This window comes from Ursus americanus, chromosome 11 (assembly GCF_024610735.1).
Source record: "Ursus americanus isolate L20-20 chromosome 11, mUrsAme1.1.p, whole genome shotgun sequence".
Classification (NCBI taxonomy): Eukaryota; Metazoa; Chordata; class Mammalia; order Carnivora; family Ursidae; genus Ursus; species Ursus americanus.
The window spans coordinates 64,288,832-64,306,669 of NC_142137.1; the positions used below are offsets into that span (position 1 = coordinate 64,288,832).

Genomic DNA, 17,838 nt, shown 5'->3' on the forward strand with positions numbered 1-17,838 from the left:
CAATCTTTAAAAAATAAAAAATAAAAAAACTAAAAAAACTCCCCAACAAACAAAAGTCCAGGATGAGATGGCTTCACAGGTGATTCTACCAAATGTTTAAAGTAGACTTAATACCTATTCTTCTCAAACTATTCCAAAAAATAGAAGAGGAAGGAAAGCTTCCAAATTTATTCCATGGGTCAGTATTACCCTGATACCAAAACCAGATAAATATCCAACCAAAAAGAGAACTACAGGCCAATATCTCAGATGAACATAGATGTAAAAATCCTCAACAACTCAACAACAAAAAAAGGCACCCAAATTGGTAAGGAAGAAGTAAAACTTGCACTATTTGCAGATGACATGGTACCATATATAGAAAACCTGAAAGACTCCACCAAAAATTGACTAGAACTGATAAATGAATTCAATAAGGTTGCAGTACACAAAAATCAATGTACAGAAATCCATCTCATTTCTATACGCTAAGAATGAAATGGCAGAAGGGGAAACTAAGAAAACAATCCCATTTACAATTATACCAAAAATAATAAAATACCTAGGAATAAACCTAATCAAAGAGATAAAAGACCTGTACTCTGACAACTATAAAACAGTGATGAAAGAAAGTGAAGATGACACAAATGGAAAGATATTCCATGCTCATGGATTAGAAGGACAAATATTATTAAAATGTCCATACTACCGATAGCAATCTATAGCAGTCCCTAAAATACCAATAGCACCTTTCACAGAACCAGCACTAACAATCCTAAAATTTGTATGGAACCACAAAAGACCCGGCATAGCCAAAACAATCTTGAAAAGGAAGAACAAAATTGGAAGTATCACAATGCCAGATTTCAAGATATAATGTAAAGCTGTAGTAATCAAAATAGTATGGCACCGGCACAAAAACAGACACATAGATCAATGGAACAGAATAGAAAACCCAGAAATAAGCCTGTAATTATATGGTCAATTAATCTTGGACAAAGGCAGAAAGAATACGCAATGGGAAAAAGACAGTCTTTTCAACAAATGGTACTGGGGAAACTGGACAGCTATATGCAAAAGAATGAAACTGAACCACCTTCTTACACCATAAACAAAAATAAATTTAAAATGGATTGAAGACCTAAATGTGAGACCTGAAACCATAAAAATCCTAGGAGAGAGCACAGGTAGTAATGTCTCTGGCATCAGCTGTAGCAGCTTCTTCCTATATATGTCTCCTGAGGCAAGGGAAGCAGAGGCAAAACAATAAACTAGTGGGACTACATCATAATACAATTTTCTGCCCAGCAAAGGAAATAATCAATAAAACTAAAAAGTACCCACAGCTATATGGTCAACTAATCTTCAACAAAGCAGGAAAGAATATCCAGTGGAAAAAAGACAGTCTCTTTGGGGCACTTGGGTGGCTCAGTCGGTTAGGCATCTGCCTTTGGCTCAGGTCATGATTTCAGGGTCCTGGGATCCAGCCCTGAGTGGGGCCTCCGTGCTCAGTAGGGAGTCTGCTTCTCCCTCTCCCTCTGCTCTTCCCCCACCTCCATTCATGTAGTCACTTGCTCTCTCAAATAAATAAAGTGTTTTTTAAAAAAAGACAGTCTCTTCAACAAAAGGTATTGGGAAAACTGGACCACTTTCTTACACCATACACAAAATAAATTCAAAATGGATGAAAGACCTTAATGTGAGACAAGAAACCATCAAAATCCTAGAGAACACAGGCAGAAACCTCTCTGACCTCAGCCTTAACAACTTCTTACTAGACATGTCACCACAGGCAAGGGAAACAAAAGCAAAAATGAATTATTGGCATTTTAAAAAGAAAAAGCTTCTGCACTGTGAAGGACACAATCAATAAACTAAACTACGAGATACCACCTCACACCTGTCAGAATGGCCAAAATTAACAACACAAGGAGAAACAGGTGTTGGTGAGGCTGTGGAGAAAGGCGAGCCCTCTCATACTCTTGGTGGGAACGCAAACTCGTATAGCCACTCTGGAGAACAGTACGGATGTTCCTCAAAAATAGAGCTACCCTATGATCTAGCAATTGCACTACTATGTATTTACCCAAAGGATACAAAAATACTGATTCAAAGGGTTACATGCCCCCCTGATGTCTATAACAGCATTATCTACAACAGCTGAAATATGGAGAGAGCCCAAATGTCCATCAACAGGTGAATGGATAAAGAAGATGTGGTATATGTATGCAATGGAATCTCTCAGCCATCAAAAAGAATGAAATCTTGCCATTTGCAACGACATGGAAGGAGCTAGAGTTTATTATGCTAAGTGAAATAAGTCAGAGAAGGACAAATCCTATATGATTTCACTCATATGTGGAACTTAAGAAAACAGATGAACATGTGGGAAAGGGGAAAATTAAAAAAGGAGAGGGAGAAACAAGTCATAAGAGACTCTTATTAATAGAGACCAAACTGAGGGTTGATGGAGGAGGTGGGTGGGGGATGGGCGAGATGGGGGATGGGAATTAAGGAGAGCACTTGTTATGATGAGCACTGGTGTTGTATGTAAGTGATGAATCACTGAATTCTACTCCAGAAACCAATACTGCACTGTATGTTAACTACCTAAAATTTAAATACATTTAAAAAAGAAAAAAAATTTAAAAAAGAATAAAAAGGGCTGTTAAGCTTGGCTCAGTATGATATTTAGGGTTTTTTGTAACTTTCTTGTTTACAAAAGTAATCCATGTTCATTGTAGAAATTTTAGAAAACAAAATCTAAAAAAATTTTTAAAAACTAAAAGGCAACCTACTGAATGGGAGAATATATTTATAAATGTCATATCTGATAAAAGGTTAGTATCCAAAATACATAAAGAATTTATACAACTCAACCCCAAAAAACAAATAATCCAATTAAAAAATGGGCAGAAGACATGAACAGAATTTCTCCAAAGAAGACATCCAGATGGCCAACAGACACATGAAAAGATGTTCCACATCACTCGGCATCAGGGAAATACAAATCAAAACCACAATGAGATACCACCTCCCACTTGTCAGATTGGCTAAAATAAAAAACACAAGAAATGACAGGTGTTACTGAAGATGTGGGAAAAACAATCCTTATGCATTGTTCATGAGAATGTAAACTGGTGCAGCCACTGTGGAAAACAGTATGGAGGTTCCTCAAAATTAAAAATAGAATTAACATATGATCCAGTAATTCCACTACTGGGTATGTACCCAAAGAAAATGAAAACACTAATTCAAAAAGATATATGTATCCCTGTTTATTGCAGCATTATTTATAACAGCCAAGATATAAAAGCAGCCCAAGTGTCCATCGATTGGTGAATGGATAAAGAAGATGTGGTATATGTATACAATGGAATATTACTCAGCCCCGAAAAAGGACATGACCTTGCCATTTGCAACAGCGTGGATGGAGCTAGAGGGTATAATAGTGAATCAAGTTAGAGAAAAACAAATACCATATGATTTCACTCATATGTGGAGTATAAGAAACAAAACAATAATAGAGACTCACACAAAATACAGACTCTTAACTACAGAGAACAAACTGATGGTTACCAGAGGGGAGGTGGGTAGGATGGTGGGTGAAATTGGTGAAGGGGATTAAGAGCACACTTACCATGATGAGCACTGAGTAACGTACAGAATTGTTGAATTACTGTGTTGTATACCTGAAACTAAGATAACAGTATGTTAGGTACACTGGATTAAAATTAAATAAAAAGAAAAAAAAAAGATTTTTAAAAAAGTTAGATCCTATGAACTTGGTAGTGGGAAGGAAAACTGGTCAAAGGAATCCAGGAGACAGACGATCCATCACGCACGTGTGCAGGCGTGCACACACACTGCATGAGCCTACCTCTCAGCCACACGCATATGCACGTGCAAATGGTTTTAAGGCAATGGATGGCTCTAGAGGGTGGATCTAAAGTTCTGGGTTAAACACAGATTTTTGGAATTGTAATCAAGCCTACTGCTTTCTTTCTTTCAGCAGTTTGAAAAAATGCAGTGAAGTAAATTGTGCAAGTTCCCGAGCAGCCAGAGGAAAGACCCATTTATGTGACCAAGCGATCTTCAGAAAGGAGAGATGTAGCCTTCCTCGAAAAGGCTATCTTCTAGAACTCTCGACTTTTCCAAAAGTAGCCTGACACAGGGCAGAGTGGCCTGCCTCTGCTGGGGAGATGGCTGGACTGGAGGCACGGTGGTCTTCGGCTCTCTCCTAGATCCCGGGGTTGCTGGGAGGGAGAGCAGGAGAAGCCTGTTCCTGGGAAGGGTGTGAAGAATAGAATAGAATAGAAGCGCACTTAGTGCAAGTGCCTGTTGACCGGAATCCTCTTTCTTGCCCATGAACAGGCTGTGCTACTGCTTTTCAGCTCCGTGGAGATGGGTATTAAACATGGCCATTCTTGAGTGGTGTTGGGTGTGTGTGTGTGCGCGTGCGCGGTGCTGTTTCTATGGTGCTGGGTGTGTGTGTGACATCGTTTCTATGGCCCGCGGGGTCTGGGCTGTAGCAGAGAATTTACGTGGCAGGAAGACTGTCTTTCCTCAGATGCCGGGAAAGAGAGAAAAAGGAGCCAAAAGCCACGACTTAGAAAAAAAAAAAAAAGAATCTTCCCAAAGTGAAGGTGTTTTAAGAAAACTTGTGTTGACACTGAATGCCAGTGGGATGATTTGCTGGTTGAAGCTGTGAGCTCAGTGTCCTTCTACTAGAAATACTGCTCAGCACTGGAGAGAGTTTGGAGACAAAATTCAATTCTGTAAACACAGCTAGGCACCTTCTATGTGCCAGAAAATGCAGAGAAAAAGGGGCACCTGGGTGGCTCAGTCGTTAAGCGTCTGCCTTTGGCTCAGGGCGGGATCCCGGTGTTCTGGGATCGAGCCCCACATCAGCTCCTCCGCTATGAGCCGGCTTCTTCCTCTCCCACTCCCCCAGCTTGTGTTCCCTCTCTCGCTGGCTGTCTCTCTGTCACATAAATAAATAAAAAATCTTAAAAAAAAAAAAGAAAATGCAGAGAAAAAGATGAATTGGGGATGCTCCTTTACTTTGAGTTTAGATTTGGGTAATTTAAGTAAAGATTCTGCCAGAGAATATAACAACATGGGTATTTCTAGGAAGTGGGGTTACAACTAATATTGTTTTCAACTTTTTAGAAAAGAATGGGGAACCGTGGCTGATTAGTTTTGATGGCTATGAAGTGAGTGGGTGGGGAGGAGATTGGGGCTGCCTTTTTTAAACCTTCATGCTGTTCTTTGCCAAGCGTGGAAGTTGGAATTTATCTTTAGGAGTAGATTTGCCTTGATTGGGCCGTTGGTTCTTCTCCAGGGAAGCTGATCTTGCTCTATGATGAAGATGATCCAGCATAACTTCCTGATTGTCCGCCGTCCCCCTGGCTCTCCCTTCTCAGCTCTCTTTGCTCACCCCACCCAACCTGGAGAGAGTTCTGTCGCTTCTGTCCGCAATCTTTACCAGCTCTTCAGCCAAACCTGGGGCTGTGCTCTCTTTCTACAGACGAGTTACTTCTCAATCTCTATCTCCAGGCCCAATCTCTGCTCTGAACACGAGTCTCATGTATTCTCCCCAGACCCTTCCCTGTTGCACTTTCCAATCTGTTCTCCACCCCTCGCTAGACTGGTGCTTAAAACCCTCCAGTGGGTTCTCATTGTTGGAAGGATAAAATCCAAAATTCTTAACATGCCTACACGAGCACGCATGACTGCCTCTTATTTGCCCCTTTGGCCTCATCTCCTGTTGCTCTGTCCTTAAATTCTTTCTTCAGATGGGCCTGGCTCTTCCCCACCTCAGAGCCTCAGATTCAGCATCCCCCTTTTCTGGAATGTTCCAACTCAGTCCTTCAGAGCTCAGCTAAATGTTGCTTTCTCCAGGGGTCCCTCTCTAATTCCTTAGTGCTAGGTTAACTCATTATTATATGCTTTGCATCTTTAGCAGAGATATGAAAAAGAACTATTTGTAAAATGATTTGTTTACTATCTATCTCCCTCATACTGTAACGATTACCCAGATTATATCCCTACTGCCCAGGACGGTGCCCGGTGCTGAGTAGATGCTCCGTAAGAGGCTTAATTAGTGAGTTTAGGTACTGGGGGACTAAGTTTCTCTTCCTAACAACATGTATGTTCATCTTAGAGCTGCATCTCTGCAGATTATTCTGTATTTAATGGAGCGGGACTAGGTGAAAGTGAAGAGAAGCCTGTCTGTCTCTCGCTAGGCCCTCACGGTGCTGCAGCCTGGACTCTGGTGGGGGGAGGGCACATGCCGTTTGCCCTATGTGGGATTCTGGCTAAGGAGAGAGACACACTGTAGGGAGCTCTGTGGATGGTTTCACATTCTGGGGTCCATTATTAGGTTTTAACTTTTTCTTTTCCTTTCTGTAATCCCATTCGGTTTCCCCTATTAAATTTTGTTGAGCCTGACAACAGCTGTGCTCGAGGAACTCGGGGAGGAGGCATCGCTGCCTCCAGGTGGGGCAAAGCTGTAGGGGGGAAAGGCTGAGACATGATGCGAGAGAGGGCACGGTAGTCAGGAACACAATGGCCAGCTGGGGGACAAGATTCGTAGACATAACAGTGTGCCTCTGGGATGTGCCCGTGTATTTTGGGGAGGAAGTGACTACGCCTGGACTTTTTGAGGTTGCATAGTGTGCTGGTTACCAAGTCATTACCCGTCAGTTCCAAACTCATCCTTTTTGCCTTCTCCATACAAATGGATCTGGGCCTTTTGTATAATTTCCTCGGCCAGCTGGCTTGTTACGCGTCAGTACAGGGTGTGGGGGAGATACTGCAGGACTAACAGAGCTCTGCCCACTGGCTGCCATGCCCTCGCTTGGCCGGCTTCTGCATTTTGGGCAGTGTCTCTGGCACCAGGATCCTGCAGTGCAGGGCAGCCAACAGCTTCTCCTAGCACCTTGCTCTCAGGGTGATATTGCACTGAAATGCTTCCATGAGACACTGCTCTGTGAACAGCGTTCCTCACAACCTCAGAGGCAGATTCTCAGCCAATTGCAGAAGGTGGATTTCCAGCAAGTTCCCCGGCATGACACCATAGTGACTTCTCTGCCGTTCAGTGAGCCATGGCCATGCTCTCCCCAGCAGGGTGTGGGTCTCAGTCTGGGGGAGCAGGAAGCTTGTCCTTTGGAGCTCTGTCTCAGCCCTATGGGTCATGGCTTCTCCTGAATTCTTTCACCTGCTATACCTATTTTCTTTTTTCTATTTACTTCTTACTTGCCAATCCCTCATTGCTCCAAATCCTGTTGTAGTTAAATATTTTTTATATTAAACTTTCACTGTTTAATTGCTGTGTGGTTTCTCTCTCCTGACTGGACCTAGACTGATAGACATGGAAAGGGGGCTCAGACTCTAATTGGCTATCAAGGAAAGCTGTCCCTTGAAGACTGGGGGAGTTGGAGACATTTGGTTTGGGCGTATTTTTCCAAGTTTGTGCAATGAACATATTACTTGTATAATTGGGGGAAAACAAATTTTAGAATATAGTGGGGGAAAACTATGCCAAAAACAAAACCACAAACTACCAAAAAACCAAACCGCTGTGTGGTAGGTCTGTGGCAGAAACAAGTCATGTGCTAAGTGGGAAAAGCTCCTGAGAGGAGGTGATTCTTGAACTGAGTATTGAGGGGTGAGTGGACTGAGGAGGCATTTTCCTAGGTAGAGCCACGTGTGCAGGTGCAAAGACAGGGCCAGGAAAAGCCTTTGCAGGTGGAAGGGGTGAGTTACCAGTTCAGTGAGCAGAGACCGTGTCAGTGGAAGGTGGAGAGCCAGGTCCATCTGATTCCAGCAAACCCTTGGGGCTTTATTTAAAATTTGTAGCTGTGTGTGGGAGAGTTGATTCCATTTGTCCTCTAGATTGTGGGCAGCTGTGAGGATCTTCCCCCAGCGGTCTTGGAGCTTCCTTGGCCAAAGGCCCTGGCTTTTGTACTCTGAAATTCATCTCTGGGTTTGTGCTCAAGGCCACACCTCGCAGCCAATGACTGGTAGAGACATGGATACGAGGCAGGTGGGTCGCAGGGGGAACTGGGAACGTAGGACTCACGACGATCCTCCTTAGACTGCAGGCAGGGAAGCTAGGGTGACTGCTTCCCTCTTTCCTTCACTGGAGTGCATAAAGCAAGCCTCTCCTTTTTCCATTTAATCCCACAGCCATTTCCCCTAAGAAATCCATCTACGGCTTGTCTTGTCTCGGCGCCTGCTTCTTGGAGGACCCCACTTGGACTACATCTTCCTTCCCTTCCCAGTCCTCTTCAAGGGAGAGCCTCTGCAAAGGCAAGGACAGCGATCAGAGGAACCCAGCCTTCACTCCCGCCTCTCCTGAGCGCCCGCCCCCCACCATCCCGGCCCTCGGGATCACTCAGGTTTCTTTCATAAACCCCGCAGCTTCTCCAACTCAAACGTCCCAATTCTCCTGCACCCTCGGGTCTCCATTCCGGCTTCACCTCCATCTCTCTCTCGCCTGCCCAACGAGACTTGGGATTCTGCCTGCTACTGTTCTCGGTGGTACCCGAGGAACCGTCTTCTCCACTCAGCTCTGTTGGGGAAGGAGCTGGAGCTTACTCGAGCCTCGAAGGCAGGCAGAGCCCCTAGCTCCGGGTAGGCGCCCGCTCAGTTTGCGAGTTCTGGGTGTTCGTTAGTCGGCAAGTCCCGAAGAAAGCCCGGGAGGCGACGGTCGGGGCTGGACGGCAGGGGATCGGCGCGCGCCGGGGTGAGCGGAGGAAGGGGCTGGGGAGGGGCCGGGGTGGAGACGAGGGCTGGGCGGCGGGCGGGGAGGGAGGCGGGCCGAGCGGCCCGGGAGGAGGTGAGGCCGCCCTCGCCGCCACAGGCGCTGCGCGCAGGGCGAGGGCCGGCCGTGGCCGCGTCCGCCCGGGAGGATCGAGGGAGCCCAGCAACTTCTCGCCCCCCGCGCAGTCGGCGTCCCCGCGGGGCCCCGCGGTAGGGGCGCGGCGGAAACAGCGGTGTGGCCGGCAGGGCGGCGGGCGCGCAGGTCCGGGCGCTCGAGCTAAGGTAAGGGGCGGCGGGCGGGCGGAGCGGCCGGCGGCGGGCGCGCCCCGGGCCCCCTTCCCCTCGCGCGGCTCTCGGCGGCCGCCTCCCCTGCGGGCGGGCCTGGCGCCCGGCCCGCCGTCCCACCTCCCCTCCGCTTTGTTTCCCGGCGCCGGCCTCCCTCTTCCCCGGGAGAGAGCTGGGTGGGGGTCGTGGAGCGCAGAGCCAGACTAGGACCCCGCGGACGGCGGCAGCGCGCTGCGCGCTTCTACTTTCCCCGCGCAGCCGGACCCGGCGGCGGCAACACTCGCCAGAACTCTCTTCCACGAAGTGCCCGGGGCGGCGCGAGCACGCCGGGCTCACTCCCCGGGCCTCGCGTGTCAGCGTGTCGCCGGGCCGAGCCGTCGTGGGGACCGGGAGCGGAGCCCGGGCAGGGGTCTGGAGAGCAGATCGCAGCGGGCGGCGGCTCAGCTTTCAGAGGCGTGCGGCCCCCGCGAAGTCCTGGGGCCCTGCGGGCAGTGGGAGCCCCGGCGTGTCGGGGAGGACTGGGGGTAGGGTGAGGGGAGACAAGTCCCGCCCCGCCCGCGCCGCCGACAGTCCCTGACGGGCCCTGCTCCTAGGGGGGCCGAGGTGCCAAGTTTCTGGGAAAGCCGACACACACGTTGTGTCCCAAATGGATCATATTTACCAAAACCAGTTAAGGAAGAAAAGAGTCCTTTCTTCCCACAATTGACTGCTGACAGCCACCGTAAAGGTATGGAGTAAGATTGCACAGGGTAGTTTATCATTAAGAAACGGTGAAACTTAATATTGACAGGCTTCTGCCCCTTATTTTTAAAATAGCAAAATGGGGTAACTTTATTGGGGAGAGGGGCAGAGAGGAGGCTGCTTCGCTCTGAAGATAATTCTATTCATGGGGAGGTTTTTCTGCGTCGCCTCTGCCGCCGTGGCCCCGTTAAAAGGCGGGCTGGTTTCCCTTGAAATCTTCCAGGCAGCCTTGGGTCCTGATAAGACGTTTATTTCTACGTGGTGAAGGTCTTGAGGTTCTCCTCTTATGATTGTTCACCCATTCTACCTCCTGTTTCTCAAATGTTGCTGACATTATTTTAATGGATAGCACCTGGCTATCTCCAGTTCCCTCTCCAATAGTTTAAGCTGGGTGTCTCTAGAAGTTTTCCAAATAAGTGTAACAAGTTTCTTACAGGTGCAGACCATATGCTAGAAGTATTTCAGACCTAGGCTGTGAATAAAAAGTGTCAATTACTGGGCTTATAATTTGAGCATAACCAATAGAACTTGTGTATATACACATTTAAAGATGTTTCTTGATACTCTTTAAGGTTTTCAGATTCTAAAAATGAAATATCAAACAAAATGGGTGCAGCTCTAAAAGTAAATTTCTTTTCCATTGGATTTTGCCCGCTTGGCTTATAAGACTTGTTGCTTTAGGATATCAGAGATTTTTGTGATTAGCAAATGTAAAAAAAAAATATATGGCAAAGTATAATTGAGGAAGAGTTTATTTTCAGTGGCAAAACAAGCCGCTAGTGATCTCAGAATCAGGTTTCCACACCTTAACATGTTATGCCATATAAGATGCTTCATAATCTGGCTCCTTTTCAGTCTTGTCTAGGGACTGTTCCCTGAGTCTCCCCTCCCTCTCCTTCTTACACACATGTACTATACACTGCCAGACACATCATACTACTTCCAAGTTGTCATTTCTGGACCACTATCTGGAATGAATGAACATTCCGCTTACACTATTCTTATTCCAATTTCCATCTGCTGTTTACCCACACATCCTTCATGTGTCAGTCAAATACCTTCTCCAGGAGCCTTTTCTTCCCATAATCCCTAGGCATTTAAGTTCCTTCTCTTATAGTAGGCAGTGCCCCTACTAGAACATGATTTTTTAAAAACACATCTAGCTATGCTACCTTGTACAGTTGTGCAGGTTGTTCACTGCTCAAGGTTATCCTGTCCAGTGGACAAGTAGAGGTAGAAATCCTGTTTGCACCCCACTTACCAAACCCCTGGTGCACTTGTCTTCACTGGGATGAGGCATCTCTTGTAATTCATCCAAAAACAGTGTGGGCTAGTGATGACCCTGCTTCAGCCTCTCTGCACTGCTGTACTCAGCACCCATCCCAGAGGCTGACAGAGCAGAAGCCCAATTAAGTTTCCTGGAATGAGAAAAGAAAGGATCACTTCTATAGGACTCTAGAAAATTCTGAAGCAAGTGTTTGGGGTAAGATTTCTCATGTAAGTCAGCATATAGGAATGTGCTTCGGTTCGCTCCATCTTTTGTCTGGCTGTTCAGGGTGATTCTTAAACAGATGTCTTCTACTTGATTATAGGGAAGAATCTGGGAGTATGAATTTATAGGTGGGCATCAGAGATGTGTGCCAACATGTAATGGGCCTCCTTAGCTACTTTTTAAGGCGCTAAGGTTTACACGTTTAATCATGATTTGCTGAGAGAAGGGTGCAAGAATCTTGAAAGTAAGGCCATAAAGAGCTTTGCTTACATTAACATGTGTTAATAAATTGAACCGAAGTGCCATTTGCATCAGAACAGATGTCATCCTAAAAATTACAAAATTTTATAAAATTGTGGTATAAAATAATACTTGTAAATGTGTTAAGGACTTGCTGAATGGAATCCTGGAATCTCTAGAATTCATAGCACAGAATAACTTTAAAGATAATGTGGACCAATTTTTCGATTTTTTAGATAAGGAACTCTAGTACCGGGGACTTGGCTCAGGTCACAGAGCTTATGCAGGAGCATAGCATGTGTTCCCAGATTTTCTGGCTCTTCGTTTGTTAGTCTGTGATTCAGGTACTGGCATTCTGTACCTTTCATCGCTGGCTTCAGTCGGAAAACCTTGTATAATTATAATTTCTCAGGGAAGGGAAGATTCCCAGCAGCACACACAGTGCCTGGTGTCAAATTGGCGTGTGATAAATATTTGCTGAATGAAGGCGTGAATGAATAAGCCAGTTGAGAGTTTACTCGAATTATTCGGTATAGCACAAACCAGAGTCCTTTAAATCCATTATGGTGACATTTGGCCTATGTGTTTGTATTCCATAAGTGCAATAAAATAACACCTTTTGTTGGATAAACTTCGTGGAAGAGATGGGTAGGAATGGTTTTCTATAAACAATGCCAGAACTCCTGACAAGGCATCATTGAAAAACTCAGGATTTGGAATCACTAGGTCTTGCCAAAAGCTAGCCTTGATTCCGGGGCCTTAAACCTCAGTAGCCTGAGTTTCTTCATGTAACCTCGTAAGTCTCAGAGTATTAGAAGAGTCGAATGAGCTCATGTGTGTGAAAGTACTTCGTACACTTCGGACCACTGAACAGTAACAGGAGGAGAGAATCTGTGGCAGGACGTGCCTACGAGGCACTGTACTAGGCTCTGTGTACCCATGGTCCCGTTTATTCCTCTGAAGAGAGGCTGTCCGTTTGTGGAATCAGGAGGGAACTGAAGTCTACACTGCCCTTCAATATGGAATAGGTATTTAGTGAGCCCCTAAATTGTATTAAGTACTCTGAATCTTTGACAGAGAGAACTTCAAGTAGAGAAGAAAGGCAGTTGACTTTGCGATGGAGCAAATCACTTTAGCGAATCCCCTTGTAGGCGGAGGAGATTTGCATATTAGACCACGCCCCTCGGAGACTGGCGCCTGGTGGATGTAGAAAGGCTGGGCTGGAGGGAGGAGGAGCAGTTGTAATAGGGCCGAGGCTGAAAGGCAGTGGCTTTGAGGTTTGGGGACGGACCAGGAGGTTTCCCTAACTAGATGGTGAAATGGGCTTGGTGAGCGACAGCGTGTGGAAGGCATGCCGGAGGATTGTGTCCGGTTACGGATGTTCACTGATCTCGGCAACACCGAAGGAGGAGGTTGGGGACTTGCGGGAGGGGCCCCCTCACCCAAGTTCATCTAGAAATGCAGTCACAGCTGAGATCGGACCCACCTCTGTGTGCTTCCACGTTCCCCTTTCATCCTGTCAGCCGTTGGCATGTCTGTAATTGTAAGCGAATCAAGGATTTTAATAACAACCTAGAATTTGAAAGCTTTTATTTTTATGACTGGGTTCAGAATTTTAAGGAAGAACAAGAAGTTCCCATTCCGAAGCCCTCCCACAGACTAGGGGCGGTAGATACAGGCTGGTGGCCCGACAGGGTTCCCGGCCAGGGGTGTGTGGTACGTTTCCTGTCTTGGATTCCGCCCGCCCTGGGATCCAGCCCGATCCTTTCCAGGCATTCCATCCAGCTGGAAGTGGGTCTGCTTTGTTTCCATTTACGAGGTTTGTAGATGGAGTAATAGAATCTGGACTGCTGCTTTCATTGTGTTTTCATGGTGTTGGGTTACAAGGTTTCTTTTAAATTCATGGTTAGATTTCTGACTGTGTCTCTTGGACATAGTTCTTCAGGAGTTCCCATTACTGATCCCTTTGCATTGGGAACAAGATGCAGAAGTGGAATTTTGAAGGTTCTCTTGTCATTAGTGGTTTGGGAAACGGCATACTGAATAAGCTTGCAAATCGTCCCGTAACCTGGTAAAAGGTACGCATTCCCATCGCCTTTAAAGTGTGCTGATGGGTTTTAGTGCAGTATTTTGTTATTTTAAAATTTAAGTGGTTTTTAAAAAATTTTTAAATTCTGGTGTGGTTAACATACAGTGTTGCTAGTTTCAGGTGTGATTCCAGAATTCTGTGCGGTACTCGGAGCTCGTGGCGATGAGGGTACTTTTAATGCCCTCCATCTATTTCACCCACCCACCCCTCCACTTCCCCTCTGGTGACCATCGGTTTTCAAAGTGGTTTTTGTCTAGTAAAGAGGTTTTTCTGCCTCAGGATTTTTCGTCTCTAAAAGGAGGGTGACAGCAGTGCATTCCTCATAGAAGATTGTTTTGAGAATTGAGAAATTAATGAATTAATTTACATAATGTGCTTAGAACCTTGCCTGCCACAGTGAAAGAGTTCTGGAAGTGTGCATTCCCCGCTCCTGGTATGTGCCATGTGGCTGTCTCAAATTGTGTAAAACAAGGATGTTCGCAGGACGGAGCTGTGGGGTGGTGTGGCGAAGTACAGGCCCGACTCCTTCGGTTTTCCTTTCCTTTCACTCCATTCCCTTTGACGCTTCTTCCCTATTTGGCGAACTCCTCGTCGCCTTCATCCGTTCAGACTCTGCCGAGCCTGCCTTCCGAGTGTCAGGCTCTCTCGGGTTTCCAGGCACTTTGTTAGCACGTGGTCTCTATCGGCCGTTGATTCATCGTGGGATAGTTAGTTGTTGGCCGTTTCTCCATCACACAGGGATCGCTGGGCTTACTCTGTACCCCTTCCAGGTTCAGCATGGTATTCAGTGGACACTCTGAAGTGGTGTTGATAGTGTATGAAGTGGTCATTGAAATTGTTTTGAAAGGTGATATCATGATTATAAAGTCAAGTGACCCTTTGCCAGATAGTTGACTCTTTACATGGACTTTATCAATAACAAAGTGCTAAAAATGTTGCACCATCTTTCCTAAGTGGGGGGTGGTAGCAATGTCCTTGTACTGGGTATTAATGGATCTAGGTTTTGGTCTGGAATACACCTTTTAGTCATTTGGCAACTCCCCTGAACGTAGGAGGGCCTTAGATCTCTCAGGAAGAAAATGAAATCGTGTTCGAGTGGTTCATGTAATGTCTTCCAGGAGCTGAGGCATCGAGTCCTTCTCATCAGTTTTCCTCTTCAGGCCTCACACGAGGGTGGTACTTGGTGGGGTAATAGTCATATCTACCGTTACCACTCTGGATAACCATGAAGCTGGTTTAGAGTAGATATTTTTGTACTTTCAAAAGAAGGCATTTGTACATAGGAACAGAAACTGAGGAAGAATGCATCTGGAATACATTAAAATGAATTAAGTTATCATTTGCATTGGTGGCGTTTGAGATGTCTGGGATTAATACTTACTGTATGTAGACATGAAACCTTGATGAATGTTTGCCAAATCAAAAACTGAAATATTTTCCCATATAACCGTTCCATTTTGAGCTTTTCCTCTGGAAAAACATAATGACTCCGTGAAACCGTAGTTCTCTGTAATAACTCTCCCTTCACAGCTGTCCGCTGACCCGCTTTCTTGTTGAGAACGGCACTGCATGTCATGGGGGCAAATAACCTCGCTTTACCTAAGACTTGAAATCCAGAAACACCTCTGACTGGATCCACTCGTTAGATGCACATCCAGCCCCGCTAGTGACTCACTTCTTTTCATTTTGTCCTGCATCAGAATTTTGTTGTTTTATCTGGAGAGCACGTAGCCCTCCCCACTCATCTCACATGGCCTCCTTCTGAAGCTCTCCCTCATACTTTCCTACCCCCTTGTTTTCTCTTGAGAGGTGTACCCTGTCTGAGCTTAGGGTCCTTCTGCCTCATGGCGGTATTGCCCACATAGAGGTATGTATGCCGGTGTCCTTCCCCTCTCTCCGTTGGATTCCTTATTGACTACTTAGAAGTGATCATCTGCTCTTTGTGATGTTTTGGGACCTATATGACTTTTATCAGTACCTTCATTTTTCTGCGTTCTGATGGGCAGCAAAGGAGGAACTATGTGAAAGATACTCGTATGTGTTCAGTCGAATTGTTCTTGTATTTGTTCAGGCAGTCACCATACCCGATTAACAAAAGACTGGAGCTGCGGGTTTTGGATAGATTTAAGAGCCTGGGTTTTGGGTAGTTTCACCAAAAATAGGTGTGTGATCTTGAACAAAACACGACCTCCTCCCTACGTTTCCATTTCTTAATTTGCAACGTTGGTGGCCGGGGGAATCACATTGGACTAAATGACTTCTCAGCTATAAAACTCAATGATTCCATGCAGTATTGAGTACAAGAAAACAGAAGGAAAAATGTTATGAGAATTCAAAAGTAGCAGATTTATTCTCTGTTACGCTCACTGGCATTTGAACATTGCTGGAGGACTGGTAGCCATCACCCAACACTAGTAAGGAGGGCAGGGCTGGCAGCATGTTGGGTCTTGGTAAATCCAGAATGAGTATGTAGACGTTGCTAGGAGGTAGTTATCTGTGGTCTTGGGGGCTGTGGGTAATATGAACGTCAAGGCCTCTGGAACCGGGTGTAGGGGAATTCCGCGTTGAACTAGAAGAAGGGCTGGGGAAGAACCTGAGATGAGATCAGTGCCCTAGTGGAGGTGGTGACCGTGGCTTTCTGAAGCGCAGGGCGGGTATAGACTACGTATGAACACTGTAGCCGTGTGGAGTGTGTGTAGAACAGAGTAGCCACGATGGGCCCCAGCTGGAGCTACTGTGAAAATGTAAAATGATGGCATTGCTGAGCCTTAATGTGATGGATTGTGAGGGTGACCAGAGGAGGATTTAGGTAGCGGTCAGGTCTTGTTATCTTCTCTCATAAGTGGAGACGCTGAGGTCAGTGATGGCAGTTCTTAAACTTGAATTTGCCTATCAGTTTGGAAGGTAAAGTTGACTATTTTTTTTAATTACTTTTATTTTTTTTAATTCAACTAGCTAACATACAGTACATCATTAATTTCAGATATTCAGTAACTTCCCAGTTGCGTGTAACACCCAGTGCTCCTCATGTCACCCAGTACTCTAACCGCAGAGGACCGTGCAGGTTCCTGGAACTTACCCGGAGATGGTGACTCTGGAGATCTGGGGTGCATTTTATCAAGCACATCACGTGTTGCTGGTGGCTGTAGTTTGAGAAACTCTGCCCTTTGGGTGACATTTGCCTTGTAGGACACTTAGCCTGGAGAGGAGGTGGGGGTGTGCCCGTGGAATTCAGACGCCCTCTCCTGTGTCTGCGCCCTGCATGGTGCCTGTCCTCAGTGGCTTGTCTGGTTTGGGAGGACCTAACCGTGTTAGTTAATTTGCTAGAGAGGCGCAAGAGCCTTGGCGGTTATCCACCTACAGATGCAGTTGTTGTTCTTATTTTTCTGACTGATCTGTGATTTGTGGTGTGATGGGCGCTATTTTTTTTAAAAAGAAACCTTTGGTGGGGGGCGGGTGCCTGAGATAGAGATCAAGCCCCTCTTCGGCCCGTGCTCAGCAGGGAGTCTCCTTCGGATTCCCCCCCCCCCCACGTGCGCATGTGCTCTCTCTCTCAATAAAAATCTTAAAAGAAACATTTGGTCTTTAAAGAAAAGATTTGTTAAGTATATTAACTGTAAGCATATTAATAGCAAAAACTAGTAGAGAAAATTTCAGTGTATTTAGGAACATCTATTTTGTAATAACTGTTAGTGAAAAAGCATTTCTATCTTTGCAATAAAGATCATTTCCTAAGAAACACCGACAGGCAGCATTTTGCTTAGTTCTATTTCAGGTTTCCATATAATTGAGATTTTAAAATCACCTGTCTAAAAACTGGGGGGATGTCACTAAATCTATAATAAGTTCCACCTTGACCATTAGTCTAAATGTGTGAGGAAATTGAGTCCAGAAGGATGGTTGACATCTCTGGAGCCTTGGCGTGTGTTGAGAATGTCATTGCAATATGGCATTTCCTGAAAAGCTGCCTGTTACAGAAACTAAATTTTGATGGCTTGATAAATCTCATTAGGTAGAGAATTGACTAAAACTTGAATGGTGTATACACAGTTGGCAGCGAATGCTTGGAATTTTCAGCAGATCAGTAAATGAGTAGTCCTGAAAATGGATGGGCACATACCCATTTTATTGTCAATGTTAAATAACACCTCAGAATTTTTGTGTTGTCTAAAGGAAAATCTTTAAACATTTATAGAATGCATTAGAAATTCTTGAATAATTTCAGTACATTTATATTTCTGTC

At 45.5% G+C, this 17,838-nt stretch overlaps 2 protein-coding genes across 7 annotated transcripts in view; both read left to right on the top strand.

Annotated features, from left to right (window-relative positions):
* Nucleotides 1-7,309, top strand: part of SCAF8 (SR-related CTD associated factor 8) — a 219,365-nt gene extending 212,056 nt beyond the window's left edge. For 4 of the 6 annotated variants that reach the window (XR_006780957.2, XR_015726150.1, XR_006780958.2 and 1 more), the window contains one exon: nucleotides 3,992-7,309. The gene's annotated coding sequence lies outside the window, so the exon portion shown is untranslated. The remainder of the gene's footprint in view (nucleotides 1-3,991) is intronic. The other 2 variants (XR_015726152.1, XR_015726153.1) reach the window with 1 other exon arrangement.
* Nucleotides 7,310-8,825: 1,516 nt separating this feature from the next.
* TIAM2 (TIAM Rac1 associated GEF 2) overlaps nucleotides 8,826-17,838 on the top strand; it is a 216,159-nt gene continuing 207,146 nt past the window's right edge. Inside the window, exon 1 of the mRNA XM_045805394.2 lies at nucleotides 8,826-9,030. The gene's annotated coding sequence lies outside the window, so the exon portion shown is untranslated. The remainder of the gene's footprint in view (nucleotides 9,031-17,838) is intronic.